The 23,600-nt window shown below is 33.4% G+C and overlaps 2 long non-coding RNA genes across 4 annotated transcripts; both read left to right on the top strand.

The window, feature by feature from the left end:
* Positions 1-716: 716 nt before the first annotated feature.
* On the top strand, positions 717-4,539 carry LOC120334219 (uncharacterized). Of its 3 annotated transcripts, XR_013480717.1 has the most exons (5): positions 1,411-1,758; positions 1,830-1,871; positions 2,470-2,765; positions 3,318-3,584; positions 3,980-4,539. It is a non-coding gene; the product is annotated as an uncharacterized LOC120334219 (long non-coding RNA). The 3 variants fall into 3 exon arrangements; XR_013480719.1 differs by lacking the exons at positions 1,411-1,758; positions 1,830-1,871 and adding an exon at positions 717-1,398; XR_013480718.1 differs by lacking the exon at positions 1,830-1,871.
* A 9,498-nt stretch (positions 4,540-14,037) lies between these two features.
* On the top strand, positions 14,038-21,722 carry LOC120334647 (uncharacterized). Its single transcript, XR_005568524.2, has 3 exons — positions 14,038-16,377; positions 19,757-19,871; positions 21,225-21,722. It is a non-coding gene; the product is annotated as an uncharacterized LOC120334647 (long non-coding RNA).
* Positions 21,723-23,600: the final 1,878 nt, after the last annotated feature.

The raw sequence follows: 23,600 nt of genomic DNA, 5'->3' as shown, positions 1-23,600 counted from the left end.
ACGCAGTTCCATAGAAACCCTAGTACAAGTGTTTGAAACAGAATTCCTGATGACATCGCACAATCTTCCTATAAATATAAAATTATGAAGCACTTTTCAACTATAAAGACATTCTTTATGCGTAACTGAATGTAGCTTTTCTTCGTGGGTGTAATCTTCAGCACTTCTCGTCTGTATTTCTAAAAATCATGATTGCAGAGATATCTTACGTTAACCAAATGTCTAATATTCAGCTACCTATATCGCAAAACTCCGTACTATAGTCTGAATATGCAACAAATATATATAGATACAATTGCCAAAACTCAATGTTTGCCATTATACCGTTTTGAAGTGTTGGCATTTGATTCGCTATATGCATGAACATGCCCGAATATAGTTGCGAGATGTAATGGTAAAAATATTCAATTGTTTTAATTCAAATTCCACCACTAACAACAGTAACTTGTTTTCACAAACTCATATAACACGGTAATTCAGACTCATCCCAAACATGTACCTAACACAAATAAAATGATGTATAATAACATACTCACATTTATCCATTTGAAAGTCTCAAGCATAGACAGTGATATTGCAGGATGATAACTAGATGCTGACAATATGTTGTTCACGGGTTCATCCTCGCAGCAAAGATGTCAACAGATGTAAGTACTATGTTGTTTACATTTTCTATCGCCCAATCAATACCGATAAGCCAGATTTTAATGACTAATTTAACCCTAATTACTTCGTTTTGCTTTGTTTATTTTGTTATTAACCAGCACAATCCAAGGCAGATAAGCAATATTATAGATGTGATCTACAAGTGGACCACCGTTCATTATGCTCGTCGATATTAACACTATTTAGTATTTAATGTACATAATATAATATCAGAATTACAGTGCAAAGCTGTTTACACTATTTACAGTCACATACATGAAAGTAGTTCTGAAAGATGAACGATTTTATTCATTAATTAAAGGGACATGTTCAATTTCAAATTTAAAGAAGACGAGTGAGAAATGAGTATGTGAGTTTGAGATGATGTTTTCAGTTTTGATTCGCCCCTTTCCTATGTAACCTATTTTACGAGCGAATGTTTTGTACCTTCAATATTCTTGATTTTTCTTAAAAGCAAGAATGATTGGCGCTAGGTGGTCACACTGAGGATTTTTGCACTATAGCAGAGAATATTTATATCTGGTGTGACGATGATACTTGTTTATAGAATTCTTTAGAATGTCCCCTTTGAAATTTTAGATTGGTAAACGTATTATAGGTGTCATTTATATTAAAATTTTATGTTATTACCCAACAGTTACGATATTTCTGCGTTTTTGTTACAGAATTTTAGACAACGAAGTATTTATAAATCAGATTAGCTTATTATATTTGTTGTAGTTATGACATTTGGTGAGTTGAAACTTCATCTTTAAATCGTATTTTGGTATGAATGGTTTAAAAAATAAGTTATTCAAACATGTTTCCATGGTAAAATGTACCATGTACAATTTTAGCAACCAAGGAGATTTACATCCGTCCATTTTTTGGACTTTGCAAAAACCTTCAAGAACAAGATTCATTCATTCCTTCTTCAAGCTTTTGTCGAAACTCTCGACGTTTTTAGAAAAACTTTTCAACAAGTTACACAGCATTCTTATTTTCTAAATTTTTTTCAGTGTAATGACAGTGCCACTAATGCAAACAAGGTTGAGATGGAATAGAATTTACGTTTTGCGAGATAAAAGTATTATTGTTTCGCTCTTATCAGCGGTAAGCCGATGAAATTGAAAATAATTAAAAGATAGAATTCGCAACAAAAATATTAATTTTGTTATTACCAGGCAATATTCGGATTTTCGACAAAAGTGTTGGAATTCGCCCAGGTAATATACTCAATTGCAAATTGAAACGATATCATGCACGCAAAAACTAAAACAAAGAAGTATCACAAATTTTTTAGGAGATAAGCGACAGATAATAAATGCTGGCCTAATTTTATTTCTGATACTATAAATCGGCAAAATTTATGCATAAATTTGATTTTCGCGTTAAATTTAGTTGCCAACGGCAGCGATACCATAGCACTGAAAATGAAAAACGTTAACTTTGCACAATACGTTGCATTATACATTGACGGTTTCATGCGACTCCTATCAAATTATTTTCATGATCGAATTTATTACGGATTATGATGAAATGAAATATATTCATTGCAATATATGTTCAATCAATCTTATATTTCACCGTAATTGTGATAATCAGTATTGCACCTGGGATAAAGGCGTTCATATTCTTGACTGCTGTTTTCGTTTTTACGATGCAGCACGTTTCTGTCAACACGTTTCCCGCCATTCCTATACATGCGAAAGTACCCCTCTGTCCGCCTTGCGGAAATAGAGGGTATTGTGTTGAGGAATCTGTGGATGCCTTACATTGAATGCGCTTCACATTTCGCGAGTTAAAATATGTATATATGTGTAGATTCTCAACACTGGACAGATTCAACAAATGGCCGCGGCAATGGATTATGACACGAAAAGACAGATTGTAAAAGGAAAAGACTTATTGCTGGTCGGACTATCAATACACCGTCTGTAAATCATAATATTGTAAAAATTTAATATAAACGTCGGTGACGAAGCTTTTTCGCACAACGAAATGTTTTCTACTCTGTAAACGGCGTAATATTTGGTAACCAGGCGCTACGCCGGAAGAAAAATTCTCTCGGACCAACATCAAAACACTGCGATGACCAACATCAGCTCATGGACTGACGGGTAAAAACCACTGCTCTAAATGCATGCTCTTCTTACCCTAACTTTTGTAAGATCTTTCAAACTCGATTTTGTGTGTCATGACTTAAAAGTGATAACGTTACTTACTTCAGGTATGCTAAGTTCCTTATTCAAATTCATAATTGCAACGGATTCGATAGTAACTCCCTATAAGTGCTAATAATCTAATTTTTAATCTTCGAAGCAAAAAATTATATAAAAAATCAGAAAGGTAGAAAACAGCATCGTTACAACAAAACTATCGACCAAATCAAATATTACCACTTACCTGCTGCATGTTAAATCAAATCTTCTTTTCTTCAAGATATGTTGATGATATTACTGAATCATATGCAAAATTCCCCGTCGCAATGCACTTTCGTTCTATCAAGTGTAATTATAGTACACTCCTCCAAAACGATTGAAATGTAAACAAAAACATCTCGATTAATTTCTCGTTAATAAGTGAACACTTTATATACACTTTATTTCGACTATGACGCAGTTTGTGTTTTGATGTAAATGGTGCTGCTTGAATATTATTATTTGTTTCAGATTCTATGGCTGTTGCTTGAAAATATTTTGTAATATTAGTTATACGGTGTTTTGATTGTTTCTAGCTAAACATGTAGTAAACATGCAAATGGCATCTAGTCATACAGAAAATAGCCAAAAACAACGTCGAATAGATTATTCAGGTTTGTTTCACGCCATGGTTTATTGCTTTGAAATATTATGTGATGACTGAGATGTAAGGCAGACCAAGTTACGTTAGTGACAAGAATGGCGTTGCAAACTTCCTTGCAATGAAGAGACTAGCAGGTAAAAATATTAGGTATTTGGATTCTGGCTACAACCATAACGTGCAAAATCAAGAATGATATAAACATTTGATTGACATTTGTAATTTCATGATATAATAATGATTTTGTACTCGAGCTAACTATTCTATTTAATATACGTTTTATATGACTGTGTTATTTTTATCACTTGATAATATTTTTGTTGGAAAAAATTTAGAAGGGAAGTTATTCAATGGTATACTTGATTTGATCAAAATTCAATAATATAGAATAAATTAATGTTTGTCATATGATTTTAAAGATATATTTTTCAAAATATAAAAATTTTGAAAATAATTTCATTTCATTGTTTAATTTTGTCAACGTCGGGATAAATACTATTTTATACACTTTTATTTGTATGTTTTTTCTTAGGTAATCTATGTGTGCCCATTGAATATGTGTTGCACTTGACCACCTGCTTGTTCACTTTCCCTACATCGAATTCATTCTAATTACAAACAGATAACATTTCAAATGGTAAAGCAAACAAGGATGGGATTTTTAGTCGATGAATCATATATGGGCAGTTATGGAAAAACAAGACTGCAAGTGATTGGAGCGATAAAACTCCGGTTTTCAATTTGTTTTGGCAATGCTCTGATGAAACTTAAGAATGTTTTTATCGCAACGAGTTTGAACTGGTTTTACTGAACTTTAATTTGTTCTTTACATATTCACGTGCAAATTGTCTTGTCATCTAAAAAACTTTGGAGTGCTATTTCGATACGGTTCGTACTTTGAAATATGCATTAAAAAAAGTTTCTTATTACCATTTGAATTTCGATTAATTTTGGAATGATGTTTATTTAGCTTACTCTACGAATCATTTTCCTGCACATTTAAGGATGCCAAGATTCTTTGAGTAGGCCTACTAAATTGTTGAAATAAATTTTTTAATTTCAATCGATAATTCATACATTACCGCTTTCTCCTGAATGGTATGGAATATGCATTGAGTATTTAATGCTCTGAGTGTTCTTTTAATGGTTCCAGTCCAAATGTAACAGAGAACTTGATTTGGGTTTTCGAATAGCGTGACATCAGTAACACGTCTCTAGGACATATGAAAAAGACACAATCTTGATAAATATATTTATCCTGACACAGTTCCAATTCTGAAGTCAAAGAAAGTACTAGATGAATCATCTAAAATCGAAATTGGAGATGGTTGGACTAACCATCTTCATATATTTTAGTTGAAATGTGTGTGTATCAAGAATGCCATTATAGATCGAAACGCGTCAATAAAAATGAATCTCTTTACCGTGCTTGTCGATATTTCCCCCGTGACTGCATACACTTGTGCAAATTGAGAATACGCCAATGCATTGAATACAAGAGAGCAATGCTCAAATATATGAAAACGCAGACCAATTCCCCAAAACTCATATATCAATAAGGCATTGTGCAAATATAGATGTTGCTTGATATATGGACGTGAATACTGCATTTGGAACTATTTTATCCATATGTTATCTATGTTCGTTGATTGCCACACTTGGCAGTAGCACTCAGTCGAAGAAGTGCGTTGTCGTTATGCATGTCGCGTTGTGTTATGATCAACAGTTATCAAGGTGTCGAATTTCAAACATAAATTCACTCATTTAATACACATTGTAAATTAATTTGAAATTAGACAAAAACAAGCGTCAGTGTTAGTGGGCGTATTTCCCAACTGATAAATGCATTAAAACTTATTCTAAACAAAATTAGATATTGTAGGACTAGAGATATTTGTGAACAGCAACACCATCGATTGATTCCAGCTTCAAGTGTATATGGGAACTGTTTTGATACAAGTTTCATATGCGTGAACAAAGACATGTTACGAATTGAAAAATTTATTTCAGTATTGACTCCTACTGTTTTCTTGACTACTTATGTACACAGAATCTTGTAAATATCGATTATGATTATAAACTATCGGAGTCCGTCAATAGAAAAAATTAATCATCGCTCGATCGATTGCATAGAAGATTATACTTATTACGATATCATGCACTCATGTACGCTACGCTTTAAAAATTCTGTGGTCAAGACTATAGCTGTTTCTTTTTAACTTTGCTCTTTCGATTTTTGGCATACCCTTTAGACTTGGAGAGGTATTTAGGTTGCCGATAATCTGATTTATTTGTGTATTTCGTGCTTATACAAATTCTCTCATGAATTCATCATTTGTGAAACATTATGATGCATATATGTATATGAAGTACCGAAGAACATTAGTAATGCCATGTAAAACATTTTCATGGCTTTAAATGGGTGTTTGGAGGGTATGACGTCAGCACGGATTCGAAATTAATGTTTCGCATCTGGTATAACAGAAATGCCACAGTTGATAGGAATTTAATATTCCGAATCATAGAGATTTCTACATCGGGGTCCTCATACGATTCCATGTGTTATCAAATCTTCCGAGTGTTCTCCCCTTTTCCGGGGCATCATCTGTCGCATATAAATATTATCAAAGTTTGGGCCAATGTTCACTGTCCACGTGAAGGTAATATTTCACTCTATTCGACGGCTTGTTTTCCAAACTATTTCTGGTATTTTGTGATTTTTTTGTGCGAGTCTGTCAAAACATTGAATTTTATACTAAGACGCAGGTTTTTTTTCGATTCATTTATTCCAATACTTTGTTACCATTTCAATTAATGTTGCTTGCCAGTCGGGGTAAAAATGTTGGGAACCACTGAATCAAACAGTAACGTACAATAACATTACACCAACGCCTCCAAACTTACAGTCGATACACAGGCACAGTGTTCTTATTAACATAATTAAATAGAATATACTCTTTTCCAAAATGGGTTTAGTTTTCGCGTTTGTGATTGCGAGTATCTGTAGACTTTGTACCACTAGTTTCGACTGTAGTACGTGAAGAAAAAACATGTGAATCTTACAAGCAAGAATTAGAGAGAAACATCAAGTCAGGATCGAACACAGTTAATGCCCCCCCCCCCCCCCCACCGTAGATCTAAGTAAAATAACGATCCAAAAAGAATGTGAAGCCGTTGAAGTGGACGACGCCCGCTCATCTTCGAACGTTATATGAAGTTATTCTTATCATCATCAGCAGAAAAAGCTTTCAGTGCATTTGGGCTGTTCGTCACAAAACTTCGATCTCGTTTGCATAAGTACGCAATTGATGCTTTATGTGAAACAGGAAATACGGAACAATCGCGCTGAATAATATTGCTATCTGTATTTGTCGGTTTTGAATTAGTTTGCCTATTTATATACATGTATTTCTACTGAATTCAGCTTTACGTGCGTATGAAGAATTAACTTAGTTAATATGTATGATGAGGCAAAGCAAAAGATGCTTTTAAATTTTAAAGTTACACAGTAATATAGTTTGAATAAATACGGTACTGTGCTTTAAAGACACTTACGTACATAGCCCAGGCATCCGTTAGTTAGGTTAGTAAAACTAGAATTGAATAGGGATAAAAGGACGTAGAATCCATCGCTTCCAAGACCAAAAATCGTGGGTCGACTCGAGGCATATAGCGTATATCAAAACAAACGTGTTTTGTTACGATTGCAAGTGTATGTACTACACTGTTCCACTAGATACTAGAATAATGTTGAAATCAATATGGAATATCATTGATTGTATGTAATATTATTTTGGTCCTTCAAAATATTGTACGAGAAAATTTATATCATGATGATTATTGTTTTTGATGATTGATAATTTTATTTTCGTTATGTTTGTTATGCATTTCAGCATAAATTGTGATTTCGTCAATATCGGTTATCACACAACAGAGATTTTGTGTATTAACCATATGTATTAATTCTGTCATTGCTCGAATACAGGAATGGTAGCTTTCCAGATAAAGCGACAGTGCCGAGATACTCAAAAAAACTTAACCCATAATATTAAAAATTACCTCCACGAAAATAAATGAAAATGTTTTTAATTTTGTTTAAACAGTGGTTCTCAAACGATGGGGCGTGTCTCATACGGGCGGCGTAAGCAATTTTCAAGAAGGCGTGAAGCTTTAAAAATATGTACTAGATTTGATCTTGCCCACCTCACGCATGCTCAAGTTAAATATCGTCATCTCATAATAGGATTTGTGATCCTACAATGCAAATGCGAACTTGAGTGTAAATATATATTTCTACATAGTAGTTTAGTAAACTAACTTCTTGAAAAATTCATATTTCTTTTTCTTGAAAAAATTCCAGGTGTAATTCAAAAAAGATTTTATTTCTGCTCTTCGTGGATAATCTAAATTAAAGTACCTTTTATGTTTTAAACAAAAATTTCTGATTTTATTCTTTGGAATTTCTATGTAAATATAAGTTTTTTGTTTTTTTCTTTGAAAGTAATTTGCTTTTCACAAGATGTTCGTTTGAAAAATTGTTTCAAATTTTTTTATTTTTCTCTCAAGAAACTTTTTTTCCATGTTTCAAATATTAAAATTTCCATCATTTTGGTGTTCAAATATCCAACTTTTTGTATCAGTTTCAGTAGATGTGAATGTGGTTATCGCAGTAACAACAACGACCATATCACTTTCTAATTGATCTCCAATTGTCCACGATTTTAGTCCGTTTTTATGATAATCTGTTTTCACTGATGGAAAAAAGTTTTGAATTTTACATTGTTTGTGATTTTTAAACGTTCAAATTATCATATCATTTATTTTATTCATTTTTTCATTGATTTTCCATAGCAAATTAAAATAAAAATACGTATTATAAAGTTGATTTTAAAATCAGATAGAAAAAAGCTGCATGTCCCCATCTAACGGGGAGTACTTTGGCCTTAGCTGACTACTTTCAAGTAATTAGAGGACGAAAATAATAATGGAAACTTTCAGTAACTATTGTACAGTAAACAGTTTTTAGGTATATACATAGTTCATAGTTCACAATAACTTTTAGTGTTAATATAACATAACCAAGAAACAATACGATATTGTTGTGTATGGTAATTTTGATTTTTGTATCTATTTTCAGTTTTTATTTGTCCATGTTCAAAGGCATAGAATATTGTTTACAACTTTAAATTTATTTAATACCAATTACCTCCTTTCCATTCTTCAACTACTGGTTCAATTCTCCGTAACAGTGTCAAAGTGTCAACACCGTCAAACATAAATTTCCTTAGAACCTTAATATATTTCTGTGACACACGGACAAGATGATGTCACTACGAGTTATAAACATGGGCAAGTACTTCAATGACATCTCAAGCGCATAGCGAAATTCTAGGTAATTAAATACTAATGTCGTTGTAGGTATTCTTATCAATGTAAATTTCTTGCGAGTTTTCATGTAGGTGGAAATGATAATGTTTTTATGTTATTATTTGACAAGTGTTAGTAGTTTCGAATGCCTATTTCAGGTATAAATATGGTCATTCGTGATTTTTCAAACTCTTCGCAGTGAGAGTAGAACTAAAACAATGGTGTTAAGTTAACCGTAAGTCTTATTACTTTACCCTCATTTTGTATGAAGCTGCTTCTGGTATTTTTAAAACGATTTTCACTGTTTCACTCAAAGAAAGTTTGCAACGTGAGTCTCGTCAATAACTTAATTTGGTCTGCCTCCCATCTCAGTCATCACAGAACAGTTCAAACATTATGGTGATCGTTTGTTCGTATTCCTGAAAAATATACACTGTAGTATTTAAAACATACCTGGGGCAACACACGTGGAACAAGACTGGATGATCTATCCAACGTTGTTTTTGGTCACTTTCTCTGTGACTAGATGACATTTGCCAGAAACTTTGATCTAAACTTGGTGGCATGCACTCTATTACATGTTTAGCACAAAAACAAACCAAACACTCCATAACTAATATTACAAATTTTTTTGAAGCAACAGTCATAGAATCTGAAACAGTAATCATTACGCAGCTTAATTCACATAAAGACACAAACTGCTGAGAAGTTTGTACAAGAAGGTTGTTGAAGTCTGATTGTTCACTAATTAACGAGAAATTAATCAAGATGTTTTTGTTTACATTTCAATTGGTTTGAATGAGTGTACTACAATTAAAATTGATATAACAAAAGTGCAATGCTCAGTGGATTTTGCATAAGATTCAGAGCTAGCGTCAACATATCTTGAAGCAAAGAATATGCAGCAAATAAATGATAATATTTGATAAATAAATATATAATATAATTGTCCTATTTTTATCGTAATGCTGCTGTTTTCAAGATGATCAATGGTATGGAACACTTTCAAATCAAAATGCTATAAAATAGAATACCGAACTACCTTGCTGATTTTTGATATAATTTCTTGCATCGAAGATGAAATATCAGATTATTAGCACTTATAGAGAGGTACTATCGAATTCATTACAATGATGAATTTGAATAAGGCACTCGGTATACCTGTGTTTACATTCGAAAACGTTATGACTTTTAAGTCATGACAAGTGAAATTGGTTTTGAAAGATCATATACAAAATATAGGTTGAGAAGTGCGTGCATTTAGACCAGTTGTTCTCAAACGCCAGTCCTTGGGCTGATGTTGGTCATCGTAGTGTTTTGATGTTGGTGCGAAAGAATTTTTCTGCCGGCGCAGCGCCTGGTTACCAAAGATTACGCAGTTCACAGAGTAGGAAACATTTCGTTGTGTGGAAAAGCTTTGTCGTCCGCCGTTTATATTGATTTTGACTTTAGTATAATTTCTAGGCGGTGTATTGATTAGGACATGGTCCTTTGTTGAATCTATTCAGTGTTGAGAATCTATACATAATTATACATATTTCGATTTCCGCAAAGCGGACAGAGGGATACTTTCGCTTATATGGGTATCACCGGGAAACGTTTAGACAAATACGTGCGTCGTAAAAAAACGAAAACAGCCGTCAGAAATATAAACGCCTTTATCCCAGCTGCAATACTGATTAATACAATCACAGTAAAATATAAAATTGATTGAACATATATTGCAATAAATAGATTTCATTTCATCAAAATCCGTAATAAATTCAATCATGAAAATAATTTGATTGGAGCCGTTTGAAACCGACGATGTAAAATAGTGCTCATTGTGCAAATTTTCATTTTCAGTGCTATGGTATCGCTGCCGTTGGCAACTAAATTTAACGCGAAATTTTGGCGATTTATAGTATCAGAAATAGCATTAGGACAGCATTTATTATCTGTCACTTAGCTCGTAAAAAAATGTGATACTTTTTTTTTCATTTTTTGCGTGCATGATATCGTTTCAATCTGTAATTGAGTGTGATACCTGTTCGAATTTCAACATTTTTGTCGCAAATTCGAATATTGACATGGTAGTTACAATATTATTACATTTATTGCAAATTATATGTTTTAATTATCTTTAATTTCATCGACTTACCGCTGATAGTAACGCGACAATGATGCTTTTATCGCCCAATACGTACAATCCTGGGACAAATATGTATATCTTATCGCAACTCAACGTTGTTTGCATTAGTGGCACTGTCTTACACTAGAAAAAAAACTAAAAACAAGAATTCTGAGTAACTTGTTGAAAAGTTTTTCCAAAAACGTCGAGAGTGTAGACAAAGCTTGAAGAAGAAAAGTTTTTCCAAAAACGTCGAGAGTTTCGACAAAGCTTGAAGAAACGAAGAGTATTGTTTAAGGTTTCTGCAAAACCCCAAAAATGGGCAAATGTGGAAATATGCAAGTTACTCTGAAAAAGATATATCCACGACCTTACGTTGCAATTTCAATTCGTGATTTTTTTTTTCGTTACATTGATATTCAATCGGCCTATGATTTCACGTTAATTCTTTTTTTTCCTTTAAAAATGTTAATGAATAACCATGTATTATTCAAAGATTCGACTAAAGTTTGAATGACACTCTGTTGTAGTATTTTTTTTAAAAACAGTAGCATAATATCCGTCAAAAATACGTCCCATTGGTATTCAGGATTTCATCTCTTTGTCAGCGGATGGTCCTCTGAAACGTTTGTCATCTTTTATAAATACATTTTCCCTCCCATTCCAACGTACTAGAACTTTATCTCACTCTTCCAACGAAACAAGACAGAAAATCTGAATCCAAACCAGACATGAGTTATCAAGCGCAAAAGTCGCGCAGTTGTAAACACAGCTGCACATACTACTCGCCGAATTAAACGACGTTTCGCTGTAATTTTGGATTTCAAGTGTTAACAATTTCCAAGCTACCAACTTCTTTATTAAATCAGCCAACTGTTTACAGTTTTCCCGACGCATATGATGACATAATTTCTCATTTTGGTAACTCACACGAACAGTGGAATTTTTTTCAGTCACGCATATAATGGGATGTTAACCTCGCTAAAACGTGGCAAACCGTCAAAAACCATCAATAAAATAACTGCATAGCAATGTATATTCGACAATTGTCGAACTTTTCAGTTTGGGAGCCCCGAGGACATTGGCGTTTATTTATGTATCCAGCATGATCTTGTGACCAACATTTTGCAAGCAAACGAAGTCTTAATTTGCGCATAACCTTGAAAACAGTAAAACATCATCCCATAGTTGAGATTGTTCAATAAATTTTACTTATACATTTGCTTTTTGACTTGCGTGTAGCTATATTTTATATCAGTATTGGAAACCCATACTATCACAAAATATGGAAGCGATATGGGAGGCATCGTTATTCGAATACCAATACGAGATTAAGTATACAGTATTATTGTAAAGCGTATTAAAGTTGCAAAATTGATGTAAAAAATGCGACGTGACTGACTTCCAGCAAATCAAAGTTTTGCAAAGTAGTTGAGTTTATGCCCTACTGGTGACTTGGCTTCCACTCAGACTCTACGGTTGGTAACGTGAAAAATCACTGCAATATATTTGAAAAATGGTGAACTATTTAGATTCATATTTATAATAAGAAACTCATTAGTGGCAGAAAAAAGGATCACACACAAAAACAACACAATACAGAAAATACCTAAACTTCAGATGTGGTTCAAAATGACAGCACTGAACAAGCAATTCCAAAATGTAAGTGAAAAAACACGATACGATTCTCTTATTTCGATGGTACAACAAGGTGTTACACCCTTTTGAAAATTTTACATGCACATGGCCCGTAGCGGTATGAATCCTGCAAATCAGCAACTTAAATCCACATAATTCGTATATTTATTTTCTTTTTATCTAAATTCCTGGGTTTGTTACATTTTTCCAGGAAAGGAGGGGTGGCCTTGATTGAAATAAATAAAATGTTCGTTACATCTAGTAATCGGCTGAATTTTAAAGTAACACAAAAATGCACGAGTACCAGATTTGAAACCCAAAGTCGATGAACTTCTTGGAACATTGGTGAGTGAAGAATGTTTTGTGACCTCCTAATCCCGCTTCCATGTGAATTTAGTTTAAAAACGAAAAGTTTTCAAGTTTGTTGTAAAACGGAATCTAACTGACAAAGCGTACTTCAATTGTTGCGGTAACTACGGATTACCTTAAGTTTACTTTTATAATACAAAAGTGGTGTCTTCGTATTTATTAATACATTGGATATCACGATTGTTAAACATTTTTGTGAGGTACTATGAACATCGGCAATCTGCTAATCTGGCGTTAATCCAAATCTGGTCCTAAACGACATCTGCAATAATTCCGGCATTCTCGAGAACTGCCCTAAAGACAGTGACAATGAAAAAGGTTTTGGAGGGAGATTCAGAAGAACACAGTCTAAGTATATGGAAAATAGGAGAGCAATGATCAAATATGAGGTCAAAACGAAGTAAAATCAAAACTCACAGATCGCTGAGGTGCAATCACGAAACCGCAGCAAGGTGTATTCGGTATAAGCCTTAGACGCGAAGGGGTTTCCTACGCTCTCAGGAGCGCCAATCCAAATATGGAAGCAGTAATTGGACACGTCAGTGGACATAACGATCGTTTCAATATTATGTTGTTGTTCTTGTCATTTTTCGGGATCATCATTATAAAATCGCTTTTCTCTTCGAATACTGAACCAATTGCTTTGAAATTTTCAGTGGTTTAATTTAGATTTTTTTCTCCAGAAGGTTATTACTTTTATTTATTTCTAAAATTTCAATGAATCCTATGAGATCTGATATTTCATTCAAAATTTCGCTGTTCCAAAATTTTCTCATGGAAACATTGTTTTGAAACTTATTTCAAGCGGTTGCGTGGTCTGGCCTGCAGGTACGGTACTGCTAAGTTACCGTACCACAGTGAAATTGACTTGTTTCTTTCGCGATCTTACTATTGCAGTAATGTAGGTTATCTAGCAAATCTACCCTATCGTATTTGATAATTTTGATACGAGCAAATTGAATTGAGTTTTTATATGCCAGAGAAGAACGGTTCCACGATCGAATAGCAGGCCTAAAAAAACGGGTACTGGTATAAAGTACCTGTACCGTACCGCAGTGAATTACGCTCTCATATTTTCGTTACAGTTCTGATGTAAACAACAAATTTTGTAGCCTACCTTATTTTTTTTTATTTGATAAGAGGGAATGGATTGAGTTTTTATATAACAAGGAAGAACCGTTCGTTAGATCATTACCACAGGACATGGAAGAGCTATGACAGTCCCTGTACCGTTATCTGTACCCCGATTCAGGTGCTGGTAAGTTGAAGCATATGATTTTGGAAAGTTTTTATGAGAAATGTTTGACAGCGTTACCTGATCCGGTAATACAGAAGTGACTCGGATCATGTGATATTTCAATTGATGTTTAAATACAACCAAGAAAATGGATCATTGTCACGGAACCTAAAAAGCTATGGCAGTCCTTGCAACGTTGAGGTACCCCGATACAGGTACTAGTAAGTTACCGCATATATATGAGTTTTGGGGAATTGGTCTGCGTTTCCATATATTTGAGCGTTGCTCTCTTGTATTCAATGCATTGGCGTATTCTTGATTTGTACAAGTGTATGCAGTCACGGGAAAAATATCGGCAAGCACGGTGAAGAGATTCAAATTTTATTGACGCGTTTCGAGTTATAATAGCATTATTGATACACACACATGTCAACTAAAATATATGAAGATGGTTAGTCCAACCAGACAAAATTTAAATTTTAGATAATTCATCTAGTACTTTCTTTGACTTCAGAATTAGAACTGTGTCAGGATTAATATATTTATCAAGATTGTGTCTTTTTAATATTTCATAGAAACGTGTTACTGATGTCACGTCATTCGAAAACCGAATCAAGTTCTCTGTTACATTTGCACTGAACCCATTAAAAGAACACTCAGAGCATTAAATACTCAATGCATATTCCATAACATTCAGGAGAAAGCGGTAATGTATGAAATATCGATTGGAATTAGAAAATTTATTTCAACAATTTAGTAGGCCTACTCAAAGAATCTTGGCATCCTTAAATGTGTAGGAAAATGATTTGTAGAGTAAGCTAAATAAACATCATTTCACAATTAATCAAAATTCAAATGGAAATAGAATACACGAAACGTTTTTTAATGCATATTTCAAAATACTAACCGCATCGAAATAGCATTCCAAAGTTTTTTTAGATGACGAGACAATTTGCACGTGAATATGTGAAGAAAAAATTAAAGTTCAGTAAAACCAGTTTAACTCATCAGTTCTGCCCTGTGCAAGTTTCATCAGCGCATTGCCAAAACAAATTGAAAACCGGAGTTTTATCTCCCCTATCACTTGCAGTCTCGTTTTTTCATAACTGCCCGTATCTGATTCATCGACTAATAATCACATGCTTGTTTGTATTAACAGGTAAAAATGTTATGTTTGTAATTAGAAATGAATTCGATGTAGGGAAAGTGAACAAGCAGGTGTTCAAGTGCAACAAATATGCAATGGCAACACATAGATTAACTAAGAAAAAACATACAAATAAAAGTGTATAAAATAGTATTTATCCCGACGTTGACAAAAGTAAAACAATGAAATGAAAATATTTTTAAATTTTTTATATTTTGGAAAATATATCTTTAAAATTATATGACAAACATTAATTTATTCTATATTATTGAATTTTGATTAAATCAAGGATACCATTGAATAACTTCCCTTCTAAATTTTTTCCAACAAAAAAATTATCAAGGGATAAAATAACACAGTCATATAAAACGTATTTTAAATAGAATAGTTAGCTCGAGTACAAAATCATTATTATATCATGAAATTACAAATGTCAATCAAATGTTTATATCATTCTTGATTTTGTACGTCATGGTTGTATCCAAATACCCAATATTTTTACCTGCTAGTCTCTTCATTGCAAGGAAGTTTGCAACGCCATTCTTGTCACTAACGTAACTTGGTCTGCCTTCCATCTCAGTCATCACATAATATTTCAAAGCAATAAACCATGGCGTGAAACAAACCTGAATAATCTATCTGACGTTGTTCTTGGCTATTTTCTGTGTGACTAGATGCCATTTGCCAGAAACACGGATTTAAACGTGGTGGCACTCTACTACATGTTTAGCCCAGAAACAATCAAAACACCGTATAACAAATATTACAAAATACTTTCAAGCAACAGCCATAGAATCTGAAACAAATAATAATAATCAAGCAGCACAATTCACATCGAAACACAAACTGCGTCATAGTCGAAATAAAGTGTATATAAAGTGTTCACCAATTAACGAGAAATTAATCAAGATGTTTTTGTTTACATTTCAATTGTTTTGAAGGAGTGTACTACAATTACACATGATATAACGAAAGTGCAATGCGACGGGGAATTTTGCATATGATTCAGTACTATCATCAACATATCTTGAAGCAAAGAAGATTTTACTTAACATGTAGCAGGTAAATGATAATATTTGATTTGCCTTATAATTTAATTGTAACGCTGCTGTTTTCAAAATGATCAATGGTAGTAAAAAGGGCTATCAAATTAAAATGCTATAAAATAGAACACCAAAATATTTTTCTGATTTTTTATATAATTTCTTGCTTCGAAGATTAAAAAATAGATAATTAGCACTTATAGGGAGTTACTATCGAATCCGTTACAATTATTAATTTGAATAATGAAATTAGCATACCTGAAGTAAGTAACCTTATCACTTTTAAGTCATGACACACAAAATCGAGTTTGAAAGATCTTACAAACGTTAGGGTAAGAAGACCATGCCTTTATTTTAGACCATTGGTTTTTACCCGTCAGTCCTTGAGCTGATGTTTGTCACCATGGTGTTTTGATGTTGGTCCGAGAGAATTTTTCTGCCGGCGTAGCGCCTGGTTACAAAGGATTACTTCTGTCACAGAGTCGAAAACATTTCGTTGTGTGAAAAAGCTTCGTCACCGACGTTTATATTAAATATTGACAATATTATAATTTTCAATCGACAAAATTATAATTTTCATGCGGTTTACGGATGGTTCGGCCAGTTCTTTTATTCCACAATCAGTCTTTTTATGTTATAATCCATTGTCACGGCCCATCTATCCAGTGTTGAGAAACTACAGATATATACATAGTCTAACTCGCGGAATTTGAAGCGCATTCGTTGTGAGGCATCTACAGATTCATTCACACAAATGAGAGAGAGGCTCCTAGGCTAGGGATAGTGAACCTTATTTATTGAATCGGCCGAAAATTTATTTTTATCATGGAAACGAAGACCGTGGGCCATATATATTTATTCAATGTCCGCATCAATGAACAACGTGTTGCGGCATTCATTCCACTATGCGATTACCGCAAGGTGGACAGAGCGTTTTGAGATAGTCGAATATAGATGAAATTCATGTACGAAGAGATGCTTCCGCATGTATATATATATGATTCCCCGAAAAACGTGCGTTGTAAAAAACGAAGACAGCCGTAAAAAATATAAACGCTTTTAACCCAGATGTGATACTGATTAATACAATCACAGTAAAATAGAAAATTAATTGAACATATATTGCAATGAATAGATTTCATTTCATCATAATCCGTAATAAATTCGATCATGGAAATATTGTGATTGAAGTCGTGTGAAACCGACAATGTACAATATAGCGCATTATGCAGAGTTAACGTTTTTCATTTTCAGTGCTATGGTAACTTAACGCAAAATTTTGACGATTTATAGTATCCGAAATAGCTTTAAGAAAGCATTTGTTATCTGTTGCGGAGTTCCTAAAACAAAATTTGTGATAGCTTTTTTTTTTTGCGTGCATGATATCGTTCCAATTTGTACTTAAGTACAAAATCTGGGTGGATTTCAACATGTTTCAACATTAACAGTATTAATGAATGTATTGCGAATTCTATTCTTTCATTAGCTTCAATTTTATCGACTTACCACTAAGGTTGCTAGGTATGATTACTCACAAGTATTTGAATCATATCCGATTCCTAAATTTTCAAGTCCGATTCTCGCTCATCTTTCCCGACAAAGTATTCCCACCTAAACAATACGACATGAAATAAAACAAAAAGGCGACGTTCAAATATATGGAAAACCAAAACAAACAAGTATGGATAATCAATATGTCACAGTAGACAATATCGTACAAAAAACAAATTCCTCTGAACCCATAGAGATTTTTGAAACAAATGAACGCAAAAGCCTTCTAACGAAAAACTACACATATATATAGCCTATATATAGACAAGTTTGCGGTGACGTTGCTACTCAACGTAGCAGTTTATAGATATATGTGGATGTCACAAAACGTAAAACATGTTCACAATTCAAGTTTTAACCCTGAGAATCGATTCCCAAAAATCGGATTCGATTCTGTAATCTAATCCGGACTCGATTCCGCCATCCCTACATGGGCAAAAATGAGCAAATGTGGAAATATGCAAGTTTCAAAATTTGTACTCTGATTAAGGTATAACCCCGACTTCACATTGATATTTAATTGGCCTGTGAAGTCACGGTCATGCTTTGTTTTCTTTAAAAATGTTAATAAAGAATCATGTCCTCATGTGCGCTTGATTATCTGTATTATCGCCTAGCAATTTATGTCTGTTTCACTACATCCCGTGGGATTTCCATGATATTAATAATTCAAATAATTTTTTTATTAATTTGTGAAATGTTAATAAATTTGTATTACAGTCTGAAAAAGGCTATTTTTTGTCCTCATGCAAAATTTTCCCATTCTACAGAAAACGAGCATTCGTAGGAAAAATGGGAAATTATGTCACATCGATGACAGACAAAACCTGACTCCATTAGGGGCAAATATAACCTTGCTAGTTGCATTATCGTGTTTTTCATAAATGCACTTTCCACAATACTAGTTTGGCGAGACTTACTTAATGTAGCTTGCTCAGAGACATGGCAGTTTCGGGTTTATCAACCAGCGTTCTAGCAACTGATAGTGGCTGATGTGGCTGGTGCGATTTACCGCCATCCGAACCAAAGGATCAAAACAGCTTTAGCGCCTCCGCAAGATGACTAGATTGTTTCCTCTAGCTAAGCGTCAATGAACTTAAAATATGTCGACTCTAATTAATTCAGCAAAAATGGATTTGAAAATACTCGTTATTTTTGTTTGCCATTTTAGCCTGTAACAGATCAATTACATGATCGTGATAATATTTTCTTGGAATGGAAAAAATTCAAGAATCAACAATCAATTCCTGAAGGGAAGCAGATATAACAACATAAATAGGGTGATAATTGTGAGAACATCAAAGGTCTTCGATGAAGAAGAAGTCTTCGATGTTCTCACAATTATCACCCTATTTATGTTGTTATATCTGCTTCCCTTCAGGAAAACATAAGATGACACCTAGCCGAGTTTATTCATGTCCAATTCATGTAGGTATATCATGTACAATTTTTTAAGCTGGGAGGTTTCAAATGATGAATAGTGAATAGTCTAGTTTTGTAATAATTAGAAAAATTGAGGTTTTCTGTTATGTGTTTGTTTGTGATTTTTATACAGCAAAATCACAAATGTCAACTTATCTAATTGCGTGAAATATTGTATAAACATGGAACACAAACCAAAAGAAAGATTTGAATGAGAGACATGAAAACCACAAGCTAATATAGATCACCACAACAGATATGACATAGAAGAACAGTACATTTTATTTATACTTATTTTCTTTGGAACAAGCTTCTAGATTCTGAGAGGTTATCTGGTTTCATGAGAATAATACGAGCTCGCAAAATGCGTTATTCATACAGAACATAAGGTCACTCGTATAAAAATAAACTCATATTTCATACAGGTGAAACCGAAAAAGTACGGAGCTTTATCAATTATTATTGAGCATGATTTTAAGCTTTGAATTACTCATACTAATATCATCCACAGCATGGACATCAACTGTGTCCGAATCACAGGTATGTTATCTTACTCGGGTAATGGAACTTGATGTTGAAAAGGTAAATTAGAGATAAATCTCGAATTTAGACTAAAATTAATTTTTTTTCGTCTATCTGTTTTTGTTGTTCTATTCATGCAAAACCTGGCCAATTTTAGGTAATTATTAAATTGCAATAACTCTCAATCCGTTATTAGTCAAAGCCATTTTCGTTTGTCGTGTAATAAACATTAAGTTCCATTTAAGATGGAATAACAAATGTAATAAAGTATTTATGTTTAGTGGAGAAGGAATTAAAAAGTTTAAACATACGCTGAATTAGGAACGTGTGCGCCAAAAAGGTTGGATATCACAGCGTTACTGCCTACTAAATAAATACTGAATCAAAACTTCATTGGAACATTGGAGCAGCTAAAAGAATTGAATTAGTTATTCTTGTGATCCAAGGTATTAATATTGAACATTATGCATAATTCAAATTAATCAATAAAATTAAAGAAAATTCAGGTATTCGCGGAGAACATGCTCGTTATGAATCAGTCACAGAAGGTCCCAATGTAGGGTTGTTGTTTTTTCTGAATAAGCACAAAGAGAAGCCCTGATAGATACATTAAATTGCATATAACGAACACGAGTCATTGATATCAAATCATGTTGATGTGCTGTGCATGTTTGGCCAAAGAATATTATATATGTCAATCACTCCCTACCAGGCAAACTAGAACAGGCAAACTTCAATGATTACCCAATTTATGATAAAGCACACGATAATCTCTGTTTACTTCATGATTAAAGTACTCAAACTGACGGGTACGTCTAGCTATCAAGGACGCAGAACAATCATTTTGTTCTATATTAAACAATACTATCTTATATGTTTGTTATATGTGTTTACCTAATTGCCTTATAAAGATATAAAATGGAGTGCAAGTAAACACAACTTCTTATCTTACTGACATGGAGAATTGATTACTGAGGTCATTAGTTGAGATATTAAAAACAAGCTGAGTACTGAAGTTTCAATTATCTATTAAAAGCAAACACATTTCAGGTTATTTTTTTATGCCTTCAAATTATAGTTGATTGAAATTTATATCAATCAATGCTGGGGACCAAACAAAATAATTTATTATATGACTTTTTACCATAAATACTATCTTAATGAAGAAAATTAATGTAAAACGATAAACATTGGATACTAAGTTTTTGAGACTTTGCTTGACCAGTCCTAGAATTGAACTGAAATCTAAAAATAAACATATTATATTAAGTAATTGTTCCTTGGTATTTCTTCCCATAAACAGTAATTTAGGAGTCTCACCCTACGCTAACACAAAAATATTTTTGTAACGTGTTGTCTTTTCAAATTCAGACACTCCCGAACAAACATAGAATTCAAGGATGCTGTGGAAAGAATATAGATGACAATTCTTAAATGATTTAAGATAAATAACACACACTTTCATGTTAAATATTATGTAATAAAATAATGTTCAATATTACTCCTGCTGATTCCATACTACTGGTTAGCATAACAAGATCCTGCTGAGCATCTCATATTTTTTTTTATCAACCGTTCGCACTTTTACTCTTAGGCGGTGTGCCCATCAATATTTAGAAACTTCGACCAAAAACTCAAACCATTATGTCATCTTGTCGGTTGGCGCTTGTATTTTATTTTAACCATACGTGTTAAATAATACCATTCATGCAATGAATTTTTATTCGATAAGAAACTTGACGGTTGAAGCAATCACGAGGGCTAGTACTTCATTTAATGTGAATTAAATACGTGGGAGTTTTTTGCCTCTTTCTGTATTATGCAACATTATCTGATATCTGATTATCAACTTTGCTGCCGGTCCGCCAAATATATTCCAATATATCATAAGCAAATTGCAAAATATATATCATAAGCAAAGCAATAATATATCATAAGCAAATTGCAAAATACAGATTATAGACGGCGTGCCCATTAATTTTGTGTTTTTTTTTTTTTAACTCTCATTGGTTCGTAGTACCGGTATTCGCCTAACAACCAAACTTGGTGAGAGGTCCTCTTCCCACTTCAAGCCCTTCAAGTCCATGACCTCATAACGGCGGCTAACGTCATAACGGAGGATTTTGATAGTACAGTACCTGATTGTGAATTTTGCAGTTCGCACGTTCCGTAATTTGACAGTAGGCCTATATTTTTGCAAGGTTTGGTAGTAAAATGGAGGCAAACAAACAGCAAGTTCAGTTCAGTTCAAACATCCATACTTCACCTTGCAGAAACTTCATTCGAACCGCGTTTAACATGTATAATATTAAAAAGACAGCAGCAAATTTCCCTTTAAATTGGATTGTCTTCTTTTGCACCGCCTGCTTTTGTCGGAATTGCATTCTTTTGACTATGTTTTGTGTTCATGACAGTTTTGTTTAATTTTGAATGTTCACCGGTCCTCAAAATTTGTTTTAAAATTTTACCGGTCTGCGAACTGAAAAAGGTTGAGAACCACCAACTTACAGTATTTTGTAAATGAATGGTAAAAGAAGTTATACATGCATCCAGGTGTGCAGCCAAGATTTTTAAATGGGGGGCGACTTTTCTGTCGCGTGAAATATTCAATTCTTGCCCGCTGCGAGAATCTTAATTTCCTTCTATATTATTAATATATTTGTGTCCAACGTAACTCGCGGTTGCGTCTTCTTGCGTCGCCGCGAATATGCCACTTGTTTATCGATCCGAAGTTTTCAACGGCATAGTGATTTTTCTGTTGAGCAAAGTCTTCAATTCATGACCGATACAAATGTTTTTAACATTTCTGTATTTTATTAATTTAATTGTCTGTAATTTATAACCGTTAGAAAAATCTGCTGTAAAATCTCGCGGAATGAAATTTGTTTTTTTTTACAATAAAATTTGATTAAATATACTTTAGATTAATTATGTTGTATATCTTCACAATCCTGGGAAAAGTCGCGTTTCCAACCTCGTATAATGTTAACACGAAGACAGTTGACGGGGATAAATACGTAAATCCTATCCTTTCCGCGGATAATTGACTGTTTCGATTACATTGACGGTAAGATATGCAACACGACGCTAATCAAACATATTGTGTGAAATTTTGCAATGAACAAGGCTTTCAGAAACGTTTTTAATCTGTTGCCGGCCTCATACGACTTATTTTGTTTTCGGTTTTATTTTTAATATTTTATATTGATTGCCGTTTTCCAATCAAAAAATTTGCGTCGCAGATTCACTATGTTTGTCGTTAGCATCTCGCTACGGATGAACGTATAAAGAGCTATCACTGAATTAAAATAAATATTGTCGTTGTCGTGGCACAAGACATACTTATGTTAAGAGAAAAATTGCTTTCGACTCCGACCATACACCCCCTGGCTGCGCCACTGCATGTACCTCTGTGTGGAAATCTTTATTCGAACATTCACTATGAAAGAATCGCTACACCTAACGGGCAAACTAAGGCCCGAGCATGATCTCATTCTTGAGTCCAAAATGAAGTTTAAGCTGTGCAGAATAGCATTAGGATGTTGTACTTGTACTTGTCAATTATCGCGGTGATATTGAGCATATTTCATGAACATCATAAAAAAGCTGATTTACGATGAGAACACAAACATATATATATCATCAGATACAGAGATAACCTAAGTAAGATTGTCAAAATACAATATTTTATTCGTACTCTAAGCGTATGTGTATATTTTAACAATTTGGTAGAAAGCAATATAACTG

The sequence above is a fragment of the Styela clava genome, chromosome 15 (assembly GCF_964204865.1).
Source record: "Styela clava chromosome 15, kaStyClav1.hap1.2, whole genome shotgun sequence".
NCBI classification, from domain to species: Eukaryota; Metazoa; Chordata; class Ascidiacea; order Stolidobranchia; family Styelidae; genus Styela; species Styela clava.
Note: the sequence above shows the minus strand (reverse complement) of the source record. Positions and strands in the feature narration are given on the sequence as shown.